The sequence below is a fragment of the Bos javanicus genome, chromosome 2 (genome assembly GCF_032452875.1).
Source record: "Bos javanicus breed banteng chromosome 2, ARS-OSU_banteng_1.0, whole genome shotgun sequence".
In the NCBI taxonomy this organism is placed as follows: domain Eukaryota; kingdom Metazoa; phylum Chordata; class Mammalia; order Artiodactyla; family Bovidae; genus Bos; species Bos javanicus.
The window spans coordinates 114,444,387-114,458,544 of NC_083869.1; positions in this window are offsets into that span (position 1 = coordinate 114,444,387).

Genomic DNA, 14,158 nt, shown 5'->3' on the forward strand with positions numbered 1-14,158 from the left:
CACTCAATATTAGTTCACAAAAGGCTTTTCTTTTCTGTTTCCTCTCTCCATCTTTTTCTCCCTCCCTCCTTTCTTCCTTCCCTTCATCCATCTTTTCTTTTTTCCTTCATTTTCTCCTTCAAAAGAATGTAATTAAATCCATGATTTCAACATCCAACGTGAAAGCGAGAACATCTAGAGAAACCTACGTGATCACTCCAAGCTTCTCCTTATCGAAGGTAACTACTATTGCAAATTTTGTATTAACAATTTCTAAACCTTTATTTCATATTTATTTAACACTTCTATGTGTAGTCTTTTAAAATTATACATTTTCGTTGTATGTGTATTTTACTTTATAAAAAATACTGGTTTTTAAAATATCTATATGCTATATTTTTCTCATATTCATATTGCTAAGATCCATCTACAATATTGCATATAACTGCAGTCACTCATTTTTATTTCCCTGATTGAATGTGCCAGAATTTACCTCTCTAGTCCCCTCTATATAGACATGTATTTATTTCTAGAAATGGGTCATTATGAACTGAGTTATTGCTGGAAACATGGTCCAGAGAGTCTTTGGGGTTTCTCTTAATAGAAGTTATCACCACTTGATATTTTATATTGCTTTACTTGTTGATTGTTTCCTCTTAGTAGAATGTAAATCCCATGAGAAATAGCCTCTATTTCCTTCCTGTTGTATCTAGAAAACCTAGAGGAGTGCCGAGTATAGTCAGAACTCGCTTAATATTTACTATCTCTACTTTTCCCTCTTAGCCTCTTGTCCAGCTTATTATATTAATTTCCCAACTAGTTTCCACTTCCTCCCTTACTGCCCTTGGGTTGACTTTCAACATAACAGCCAGAGTGATCTTGTTAAAAGGTAAGTCAGATTCTGTCATTTTTCTGTTTAAAAATCTCTAATGGCTTCCCACATCTCAAAGTAAAAGCCAAAGTTCTTATAATAAACTGTGATTTTGCATGGTCTGGCTCCCTCTTACCTCTCTGACCTTATCTCCTAACGTTCATGCAGTCATTCGCATTAGTCCAGTCACACTGGCCTCCTTGTGCTTTGAACACATTAAATCCACACGTCCACTGGACCTTTGCACTTTGTATTCCCTTTGCCTAGATAGTTCTCCACTCAGAGGTCCCTCTGGCTCATATCTCATTCCCTTCAAATATATGCTCAAAGGTCACCATTAGTAGGTCTTCTCTGCTTCCTCATGAAAAATTCTACCCTTGCAATCACTTTAAAAAAAATTCTTTACAGAGCTAATGCTTTGTTTTTTGTCCTCATCTCTTATTGCTTTTCAATATATATATTTTCTTACTGATTCATTTTATCTATCTTCTCTTACTAAACTCTAAACAGTAGCTTACATGAAATGGAGACTTTTATTTCTTTCGTTCACTCACTGTTAAATCTTTGGTCCTGGAAAATGCTGGGCACATACAAAATGTTCGAAGGAAACAATTAACAAAATGAAAGGCAAGCTATAGAGCAGGAGAAAATATTTGCAAGCTATATATCTGGTAAGAGGTTAATATAAATATATGAGGAACTCACAAAATTCAGTAACAACAAAAAAACAGATAATCTGATTTTAAAATGGGCAAAGATCCTGCATAGCCATTTTTACAAAGATATACAAATGAACAATATACATGGAAATGTGCTCAGCATCACTATTAGGGAAATGCAAATCAATACCACAATGAGCTATCACCTCACACCTGTTCAAATGACTAGTATCAAGAAGACAAGAGGTAGCAAATGCTGGTGAGGATGTGGAAAAAGAGGAATTCTTGTGCACGGTCACTGTAAATATAAATTGGTACAATCACAAAGGAAAACAGGATTGAGATTCCACAAAAATTAAAAATAAACTACTGTATGACCTGACAATTCCAATTCTGGACATTCATCCAAAAGAAATGAGATCGGTATCTCAGAAATATCTGTACTCTCATGTTTATTGCAGTATAATTCACAATAGCCAAGATACAGAAACAACATAAGAGTCTATCAATGTATGAATGGATAAGGATGTGATGTATAAACAATGGAATACTATTCAGCCATAAAAAGAAGAAAATCCTGCCATTTGTGACAAGATTACGAATCCAGAGGATATTATGGTAAATAAAATAAGCTGGATAGAGGACAGACAAGTGCTGTATGATCTCTCATCATATGTGGAATCTAAAAGATAAATTAAAAAAATAAGTCATAGAAAAGAGTAAAATGATGGTTTCCAGGGCTGGGGGTAAGGGTGGGTGGTATGTGGAAGAAGTGAAGAGATATTGATCAAAGGGCACAGAGTTGCAGTTATAAAATGAGTAAGTTCTAGGATTCCAACATACAGCATGGAGACTATAGTCAGTAATACTGTGTTGTATGCTTGACATCTGTTGAAACAGATCTTAAGCATTCTTACCACACACACACACACACACACAATTTATTTTAAAATGAATGTGTTAATGAATTTCATGGTGGTAATCATTTTACAGTGCATACAAATATCAAATCATCATGTCACACAACTTAAATATATAGAAATTTGTCAGTTATTCCTCAACACAGCTGGAAAAGTAAAATTATATAAGCATTGGCTGATTGAATACACTTTAAACATATAGCATTTTATTTGTTAATTATTCCTCAATACAGCTGGAAAAAATAAAGTATTTGCTGAATGAATGAGTATAATGAGGAGTGTGAGCAGTCGCTCATCATACATTTTGACATTCATCAGATCACATGTATAGCTTTGACGGTCTAACATATATCAAAATGATCTAAAGCTTTTAAAACAATTCTTTTTGAAGATACTGATGCACATCAAAAGAAATAGATTATGAGGTAGGATAGACACCTAGATTAGAGTCGAGTCATGTTACAAATTCTGTAGACCCTTGTTCTTCGTTTGCTTAAATGTATTAAATTACATGTTCGCTTTTCATAAAGCAGACAGCAATGATTTCCTACAGGGTGCAGTCGAATCCAGATTCACATGCTGCATTCATAAGGAATGAGGAGCAGGTCTTTCTCATTGTTGTTTGTCACACATGGAGCTTCTAGCCAGACTTGAGAGGAACAAAAATGCTGTCATGCTGCTACTGTGGCTATTGTGGTCTTGAAGGAAAGCAACTGTTTTGCCAAAGTTAGTACAAATTAAGAAATTTATATAGTTCTAAATTTCAATTTGAAAATGTCAAATTTCTTCACTTTTGTGTGCTTTCTGAAAAAAAAACCTCAAAGGAAAAAACAAAAGACTTTTGTAAGGAGTTGGTGGATGGGCTAGTTTAGAAGAATAGAGGAGAAGATAGCTGATTTCCAGCAATCATCTTGCTACTAATCATTATTAGCATAAAGCTGAAAGTGAAAGTCACTCAGTCATGTCCCACTCTTTGCAATTCCATGGACTATACAGTCAATTCTCCAGGCCAGAATACTGGGGCGGGTAGCCATTCCCTTCACCAGGGCATCTTCCAAACCCAAGGATCGAACCCAGGTCTCTCACAATGCAGGTGAATTCTTTACCAGCTGAGCCACCAAGGAAGCCCTATGCTATGCTAAGTCACTTCAGTCGTGTCCGACTCTGTGCAACCCCAGAGACGGCAGCCCACCAGGCTCCCTCGTCCCTGGGATTCTCCAGGCAAGAACACTGGAGTGGGTTGCCATTTCCTTCTCCAATGCGTGAAAGTGAAAAGTGAAGGTGAAGTCGCTCAGTTGTGTCCGACTCTTAGCGACCCCATGGATTGCAGCCTAACAGGCTACTCCGTCCATGGGATTTTCCAAACAAGAGTACTGGAGTGGGGTGCCATTGCCTTCTCCGAAGGAAGCCTTAGCATAAAGCTAATACTCAAGTAATAAAATTAGAGCCCTTTGGAAATATCAACACATTTTAGCACTAAAAGATTTGGGGCTCAGAATATATGTCTTATAATTTTTGATGTAACTAAATCTCAAATGATTCAAACCCTTAAAATGTCAAATGAGGCATCAATTTGCAATCATAGTCTGTGGTCCTCTCAGCTCAATCAAATTTTGAATTTGCATATAAAAGAAACTTTCATTTTGCTATCATCCTTCTGATTTGATCAGCTCTATCTGTAGTACAGAACTAGGATCTTTATCCACACACAGGATTTGACTTGGTGTTCTTTGCTACAACTGCTTCTTAATTAAGTTTTTAAAATGAAAGTCCCAAAACAAAACCTTCTAATGAGTAGAAAATTTATTGCTTTGAAAAAATTAATGGTTTTTGTGTGTGTACGATGATTCCCAGTGCCATTTAAGGAGACACAAGGGCAGAGATTCCAAGGCTGAATTATTTCATCCACAAATGACAGTGTGAGCAAACAGATGTTGATCTATGCCCGTGAACTTGGCATAGGTGGAAGGAAAGAAGCTCTCCTTGCTGTCATTTGAAGTCCCCACCCAATCCCAGACATAAAAGCAAAAAATTTGCAAGCTCTGAAAGATAGAACCAAAATAAGTGGAAAAACTCTTCAAATATTTGTTTTAAAAATCTTTTGAGAGCATATTGAATTTGGATCATGAAAGCAGAGCTCAATTTCTACTTTTGATTTTTCCCAGTTTCTCGTTTTAAAAAAAATATTCTTTCATCACCTCCATGTGCAGAAGGCTATGAGTTTGCTTTGTTTCCCAACCGGCCTATTCATATCAAGTTAGTTACACTCACTTAAGTGCCCCCGCCTCAATTTCAGCTTGTCCCACTGAGCCCTCCTATGGAGCTGGAAAGTGATACAGAAACTTTTGTTTTTTGTAGAGAATTTAATCTCTCGATTCCAGAAGACCTCCTTTCTTATTAAAGAATAGAATGCGTGGACGTTGTTAAAAACAAATAATTTTCCATTAGAAAAAGTTACATGATTGGAAAAAGAGAAGAGCACATTGCTGTAATTACCGGTACATTAAGCAGGGAATGAACAGCTGCGTGAACTTGGAGCAGTAGAATAACAGCCACTGAGCCAGCTTCCCCATATGGTCCAAGGGAGGAGGAGGAGCTTGAAGCTGCTTAGGGGTTGGAGAGGTGAGGAGGGGGCACACTGGAATCCCATTCAAGTGAGAAACTCAGGCCAAGAAATGTCTGGCTTCCCAACCCAAACCAGCTTCCTCTGTGCCTCGCTGGGAAAATCCCCCTGGCCTCCTTAACAAAAGCCTCTAAAATCAATGTTTTTTCCTAAAGAGAGCAAAATGTGAGTGTTTTCAGACTCTTGGCTCCCCTGCTACTAATAGGAAAGATGACCTCAGAAAGACTGAATCACTTCCTCAGCTTTCTTGGGGTGTGGCTATGACTTGGAATGATTGATATCCCTAGAAGCTAGCATCTGCCTTCTTCCCAATTAGAAGTAGGGTCCAGCCAACAGCGATAGGTCTTCACCACCAGATATTGGTCTCAATCTGTTGCAGCAAAAAAGTGTTCAGCCTTCCTATTGATATTCACTTCAGAATCTGGCAAATTTGGTTTTAAAAAAAATGTAGACCAGCACTATGGTAACCTGTAATTATCAATGCAAATCCTAACAGAAAAGCATTCCATTCTTCTTACATTGTATGTCATAAATTAAAAACAATAAATTTTATTGTGAAAACTTCTCAGAAGACATTCCTGAATAGATGAGGGAGAAAAATGCTTGCATTCTACTAAACAGAGCTAAAATTTGATAGTCAGTGGAAGGGTTGGCTATAAAGAATCTAGCTATTTACAGGATAAAATACCAAAAAGGATACATCATTTGCAAGGAGATGTTCTTATAAGTACCATGTCCAAAACCACTCCAGTTTTGACTGTACGAAGGTTATTATCACAGAGAATGGTGGCCAGCTGTTCTTCATTGCCACTGAAACAGAATGAGGAGGGGGGGAAATGGCATTAAAATGGAATTGGAGGAATTTAAGCTTCCTGAAAATTTGAGTTAGTTTACAGGAGAGGGATCCACCCCTAGGGTGTTACATAATAGATGCTTTTCATTGCTATAGCTTTTCTCTATTTTCCTATGAAAAGAGATACTTTTAAGACAGTTCAAGTAAAATTCTATCCATTACCAAAATACTGAACTTGATAATCTTACCAAAAGATCTGAAAAATATTTAAGAGTTATGACTACAAGATATTAGGCTGTGCATGGAGAGTAATTTATTCAGTTATATAATGGTGCTAAGAAATCTCATCAGTGAGTGAATACTACTAAAGTAATCCTCTCATAAATGGGAACATTTCATGCCATAGATTTTGACAAGCTTATTTCAAAGGGGAGTATAATATTTTCCCTGTAAATTCATACTTTATCATCTTAGAAATGTGTAAATTTAAAAATAAAATAAAAACACAGTGTTTTACTCAAATTAGGCACAATACTATTTCTTAGGAAATGACTAGATAGATGCAAAACACTATTTGATGGATATTGGAGTGTCCATATGTAATTTGTGGGTTCTCTACCTAGGAATTTATAACTATATTCAAGTGAGTGCTAAAATATTAACAATGTAGGACTTTCTTAATAAACCAATTAATAAATCAGCAATGGGAAAGACACTCTAGTCTTCCTCACACAAAGTAAATCTTTTATTGCCAGATTCTGAGCTCCATGGAACACTCCCTTTTGGGTTTTCCACTCAACATGAATGGAAATTTCTGCTAGATCCTCCATGAAACAGAGCTACCTTTCAGAAATCACGGGCCACATTCAAGTTTGAACATCTCAGTAGACTTGCAATAAAAAATTCTGGATTATTGGCTTTCAACCTGATAGCTTTTCTTCTCAGATACCATTATAAAAGAACGTCACCTTCATTTGTGGCTTTTCTGACAGTTAATATTTATCTTTGTGACCTCTGACTCTAGGGAAAATGAACTTTATAAATAGCTTGAAATTTTAATTTTTTCCAAGCAAGAAGGAAAAAGTAAAACACCAATAACAAAAATAGTTTTACTATGTATCTTGACTTAAAACTCTCAGGCAGTTAGGCCATATACCATGGTCTTCTACATGGGTTAAGGAATCAGATTGCCACCAAGTTACAGAAACTGTTCTTTATCTCAGGAAATATTGAATTATTTAGTCTAAGGCAAAAACTGCACAAATAATCAAAAGTTTATCAAGAGTCTGGCACTATAAGTCATATTATTACTTTCCTGTTGTCTTTATTCTTTTCTGGGGTATTTGTAAGAGATTCTTCTAACTGTTCCATTTCCTTCCCTGAAATAGTTTTTCCTTCATACAGCAATAGAGTTGACTTCTGAAGAAGAGATAGTTTATCATGCTTTGATTCTGGACCCAGCCTGAGTGGGCTTGAATTCTACATTTGTCACTTACCAGCTGTGGGATTTTGGGGCAAGTTATTCAACCACTCTGAATCTTTTTTCTTCTGCTGTACTCCATTGTATGATTGATTTGAGGATTTTTTTTTAAGTGCTCAGAGCCTCGTCTAGAACTATTTGCCTGTAACTCTATGAGATGATTTGAAATTTTAAAAAGAGAAAGATGGTCTATCCATTAGCACAAGAAGATCATGGGATCAGAAATAACTACTTTTCACACAGTAAAAAAAAAAAAGAAGAAAAGAAAAAGAATGTGCTCGTTGATATTTATATATGGTGCACCAATATATTAATTCTGATTTTATTTTAAAGCAAAGATCAGTCTTTTTAAATACTTGTAAATAAGGAAACAGCAAAATAAAATGGACAATGATCACAGTTGTTTGGAGGGGTGGGTAGGGAAGGATGCACACTGAATTTCTCACATTGCCTTGCTTATTATGTGCCCCTCCTGAACAGAGAAACAGTAAATAGATGGAAAAGAAAAGAATTTGATGAAATGTATGACTTAGTTCATTTTAGCCAATTGGTACTAAGTCCCAGAACACAAGCAACTGAAGTTAGCAGTTTCCCTTTTTCAAGTACCTTTCCTAGTTTTAGAGGTTGCATTCATCCCCCCAAACTTCTCAAGATAAATTATAAGTTTAGCTATGTTTATGCATTCATTTCATCAATATTAACTGAGAACCTATTTTGCTCAAAATAAAAGCAAAAGCACCTGGACTTTGCCAGGCAGTAGCATGGGCGATCAGAGGGAAGGGTGTAAAGAAAGACTTAGGTCCACAAAGATGAGTACGATACAGTCCATCAAGGAACTCAGAGTCCAGTTCAGGGTCACAAAAATCATGTGACACATGACCTAATGAGGTGTGGGAAAGAGAGCAAGAGAGAAGGAAGTGTCTAGCTCTGCTTAAGAAATGTCAGGAAGTCTTCTCAAATGAGAAGAGGCTTGACTTTAGGGCTACAGGAAAAGTGGGAATTCACCAAGTGAAAGAATGGAAAAGAGAGCATGAGGAAGAAGCCCACACGTGAGAAAGGACATGTGCAAAAGCACCGAGGCCTTGAGGAACTCAGCTTGCTCAGAACATGCCTGGCAATTTATGGCTGAAACACAGGGCATTTTGTAACAGCCTGTGGGGTTTGCAAGCACAGTAAAGACAAGTGTTTTCAAAAGGCCAAAAGCAACAGTACGGTGGGAGTCCGTTTATGAAGTCTTGGCTTCATAAGCCTGGCTTATTTGATTCCCTGCCTGAAGAAAGGAAGGGAGAGTCCAAAGACGGCAACAATCTGAGGGCATTTAAATGAAGAATGTACCATTTTCTTTAAGGAGCAGCTTCCCAGAATTTTAGAAGATGGGGAAAGGGATATTCTCTTCTACGTGGCCCATATCCCATTCCAAACAACTTAAAAGAGAGACTTCTGAGTGACAGGATGGAATTAAATGAACTCACAGTCAGCCTGGTAGTCTCATAGTTGCATAGCATTTACTATTAATATATTACTGACATAAAAAAATAATATGCTAATTGTTTATAATATTCATTTGTATTAAAAAATCTTTAATTCTGAAAAGTATTTTTATTTACCCTAAATCCTGCAATGGAGAGAAAAACTAGAGTGACTCAAACCTAGTTTTTGGGTCTGTGAGAAGACACAGAGAGTTATATGTGAGATGTGGCTTGTGAAAAAGTGCTAAGGCAATTCAAAGAGGGATTTTTTACAGCCAAATTTCAGATAAGGAAGAGAAACGAAATCCTGAAACTTCAATTTACCATTGAGTGAGGTAATAATGGGGCATGGTGATCTGCACTAGAAAGACCACATATCCACAGCTCACTCAACCTATAAGCTCATTCTCCAAAGAAAATCACAACAATCTCCAAGGACATATCTGAAGTAAATGTGGTCTGTAATATTCACTGTGATATTTGACCCTCCCCGTCTATACAACAGAGTTATAAAAAAGTGATCTGGATTACCTGACCAACATTAAATGTAAGAGGACTAAACTAGTTCAGGCTTTCATGGCTCTGCTCTGCGTATTAAAAAAAAAAAAAAAAGACAATAATCATAGCATTGACTTTACTTCTCCAGTTTCTCAGAAAGCAGCATGAACCAGCCTTCTCCAAAGAGCAGAGGTGGAATCTGAGTCTGTAAACACATGGTGCAGGGGCCTCCAAGGTGCCCAGTCCCCTCCTGCTCATTAGCAAGCAGCAAGCTAAACAACGGAATCATGGTGTGCTGCATCTGGTAGCATTGTTTACCGGCTCTGCTGCCAAGCAGGTGAAGTGTTTTAATCGCAGACTCTAACGCCTATACAATTTGTCCAATTCCTTCAGCATTTGTGAACAACCCGAGAAAGGGAATTCTTCAGACAAATAAATGGGGGCGGGTGTGAATGAAAGGAGAAAAACACCTGTTCCCGCAGCTGGCCAACAGACCTCCCTTTAATGTGCTGTCTGCAGGGAAATCGAGGCGTCTCGGGTTACCCGGAGGCCTTGGCCTGCAGTGGAGCCTGTAGAAAGGAATTCTATGACCAGAAGATGTGAGGCTTGGTCTGTGGCCAAAAACAATGGTGAAAGGTACAAAACGAGAAGCTCTGTCAGGACAAAGGCAGTCAATCACAAAGCAACGCACAGCTTGGCCGTTTGAAGAAAGGAACCCAAAACCAAAGTCACAACTGGATTAACAACTGGTTGATCCCCTTTTACCTTCTAATGCTCCCCTGGCTAGCGGCTTACTTGTTGAAATCAGATTGAAGTGAATACAGCCGCCGGCAGCATACACTGTCTTCGTCTAGGGCTAGTTCTGGCTGGTCTCTGAAAAGCAACTTGCAAGATTTATGCTCCTCTGTCTTCCATCCATGTTTTTTTCCATTAAATTGGGAATTTAGAGCAAAGTTACCAGCACAACTCCAACCCAGGGCTGGAGAAGTCCTCAATGACTTGCAAAATAACTGTGGCTTCAGCAGAATCGTGAGCCCAGTAGTCACAGAGGTGAAGCTCATAAAAATTCTGTGCACATATTTTTAAAAACAGGAGAAAAGACCCTGTAATTGGGTCCATGTTGGATCTAATGTTTGGTTTCATCCCTTAAAACACAGCTAAGTGGGAATAATGGGAACAAATAGACTTAAAGGGAAGGTTCATTACAAGAAAAGCTTAGATCTTCCCCCCAAATATGTATGGATATAGCTATAAACAGAAAAGCATAGTTTTTTATATAATGTACAGACCACAGAGAAGCTATCAAAGTTAACTGAAGAAACATAGAAGGGCTAAAATTTAAAGCAGACAATAGCCACTGAGAATCCTGGGTCACACAGCCCTGAATGTTCATAGAAAGATTAAGAGGTAGGGCAGGCCTGTTCTATGCGATTTCTGAGGTCCAGGAAAGTACCATCACATTCTTACCTGAAGACACTGATGCCTGGAAATCCCATAATGGAAGGCAGGGCCATTCATGCTTCACTCAGAGCTTGGGTAAAATGCAAAGACATTGGAAAAGTACCTGTAAAATAAAATTCACAATAAGCCCTAAATGACTGAATACTACTAGCAACTTATCAAAGAAAGACAGAGGGAGATCAGGAATGCTTGAGCTCCTTGAAACGATGGAGCTTTAGAGGGGCACCATGGAGTGAGGTCAATGAAGCAGGAAGTGAAGCTGTGGACAATGATGCCAAGTTTTTTCTCTTCGAATTTGGCCACATTTGGGTTATGGCTATAACAGATGGAACTGATTGGGTCAACACTATGGGAAATGAGAAGGAAGCCTGAGCCCAAGGAGGAAGCAAGTGCCCCAGGTGTCCAGTCCCAAATATTTTGGCAGTGAATTTAAACACATGAAAAAAAAATTATTCTTGGAAAACTCTTAATGAACTGTTTTCAAAAAATGTCTAAAACATTTATCATTATTTTCAATTGTAAACCAATATAAGTAAAGTTTCACTGTTAGTCTTAAAGCAATGTGTGTGTGTGTGTGTGTGTGTGTGTGTGTGCACTAAGTGGCTTTAGTCATGTGCGACCCCATGGACTATAGCCCGCCAGGCTCCTCTGTCCATGGAATTCTCCGGGCAAGAATACTGGACTGGTTGCCATGCCCTCCTCCCTAAAGAAATGATTCCACTTTATTAGATTTTTGCTTAATAGTCTGCTTAAAGTATCAATAACAGAGAACTTATTTATTAAAGGCATTACCATAACCCTAACATAAAGCAGTGATGATTTTCCAATGACACTTCTTCCTTTGGATAACACTTAGGGAACTTTGAACCATTTTTAATACCTAAAGATAGATTTTTCCCTAGAATCACTGCCCCCTCAGATGTACACACACACATTCTATTGGAGAGAACACAAATTTGATTCATGTCCTCTTTTCCATCTGTGATGATGCCCCCACCTCCATCACCATAAGAAATAATTGGACCTTAGCCCTTACCGTGCTTCACTGAATATACTGAAGAAAACATTCCATTATATTATCACTGACTCTATTGAATGGGATGTTGAACTGTTTGAGCATTTTCACTGAGTTTGAAAATACACCATTATAAGTCCTTCTAACTGTGATGAATTATGAATCTACACTGGCCATCCATCATATGATTTGCTCTATGCTCTGTCTGGTGGGAAGAGGAACGGGGTGAAATGGCATTTAAAGCACGGGCACATTTCAAGAGTTCTTAACACTTTCCAGTGTTAGTTATTCTCACCAAGTCTTCAGCCAAGTATCAGTTTGCTCACAGATAGGCAACATTTTGGGTAGAAAGAAAAATAATCCTGAAATTCACAATTTCTTTAAGGCTATTGGCTACATTATTAAGTTATAAAATTTTATTTGCTATTCAAGCTTTATGATATTCATGAACACTGAGAAATCATTTGACACTTGAAAATGTATATCTATTTCAAATGTGAACTTACTGCAGAGATGAAACCATATTACAAATCTGACATTACATTGGAAATAATCAACTTAAAGTACTAAACATAACTTTTTTAGATCTCAGATTATAGTGATAAAAATATACCTTTTAAAGACAGATTCACAGGAAACATAAAACCCATGTAAGCGCTAGATTAGAATTTCTTTGCTTAGGTGAAGATGGTGAAATTAGACCATTGCTCCCAGTAGCAACTCTCTTATTTGTCATAAGATGTAATCTGCCTATTCAAAGTAAACCCAATTTATAGGTGGACCCAAAATTATTGTATATTTTTGGAATGCTGCTCTCAGATTATAGTCTCTAAGTATTGTGTATGGAGTCTGTGTCTCTCCTCTGAATCAAAAAAGTTTTAGCTAAGCCTAACTCAGACACCAGCTCAAGTAGAACTCTGCTTGATTCAGTACTATTCTTTCCCAGTGTGAGAAAGGGGCTTCCCAGGTGGTGCTATAGTAAAGAACCTGCCTGCCAATGCAAGAGACATAAGAGACATTGATTTGATCCCTGGGTTGGGAAGATCCCTGAAGGAGGCCATGGCAACCCTCTCCAGTATTCTTGCCTAGAGAATCCCATGGACAGAAGAGCCTGGTGGGCTAAAGTCCATAGGGTGGCAAAGAGACAGTGTGAGAAAGGAGTGAAGGCAATTTCAAGTATCTTATAATTTTGTTTTCTCTACAAAAATGGATTCACCATCATAAAAAAAATGTCTGGACTTAAAATAATTCATTGTAATCAGACACACAATGTTATATATACATTTCAATTCAATTCCATAAACAAGAGTTAAATACCTTATTACTCTGTTATGAAGCAGAATGTTTTAAACACTTGGACTTTATATACAAAATCCTCTGGGAATACCGAAGAGCAATAATACCCTTATGAAATGAGGATGTCGTTAGGAGGAAGTGATATTTGATCTGTTTCTTGAAATTTAACGGAGTTTCAGCAGAGAAGAGATGGCACTTACAGACGTGTGGGGTTGGGGACCACAAGCTATAACAGGAAGGCCAGGATAATCACACTTGAAAGGAGGCTTTGCTGTTGCCATCTTTCATAGTGTATTTGGGATTCCAATAGACAGAAATGTCAAAATTGACTTGCACCTGTGCTCCAAAAGAGAAATAATGTGTAGAAATAATAGCTTGTGATCTCTTCTCCACTCTACAACCACCACCCAGAGCAAGGTCAGAGCTGCAGCCAAGTTGGCCCACTCAAGAGATGGACATGTGGACAGGTTAAATAAAGAGAGCAATGTCACCTCCCTCAACACATCTATTGAAAGGGCTTTCATCAACTCACTAGTGATACGCTTCACACTCAATACTCCCTCCCCCTCAAAAAGTAACCTTAATTCTCCCGTGGGCTGTGTTTGACATTTCTGACTTCTTTCTTAATGAATAAGTGTCTCTGTTGTTCCTAGGACCATCCTTCTCTTCTTTTTTCCCTTGCCTGAAAGGTTGGAATCCCCACAGGACCTCTCAGGTTCTATACACATTTTATGCAATTGCCCTGAGCAATTTCATCTACTTTCATAGTTTTGAAAGTGAAAGTGAAAGTGAAGTTGCTCAGTCATACCCGACTCTTTGCTACCCCATGGATAGTAGCCTGCACCAAGCTCCTCCGTCCATGGGATGTTTAAGGCAAGAGTACTGGAGTGGGTTGCCATTTCTTTCTCCAGGGCTAAACCTATATGCTAGTGATGTCCGTCTAGTCAAGGCTATGGTTTTTCCTGTGGTCATGTATGGATGTGAGAGTTGGACTGTGAAGAAAGCTGAACACTGAAGAACTGATGCTTTTGAACTGTGGTGTTGGAGAGTCCCTTGGACTGCAAGGAGATCCAACCGGTCCATTCTAAAGGAGA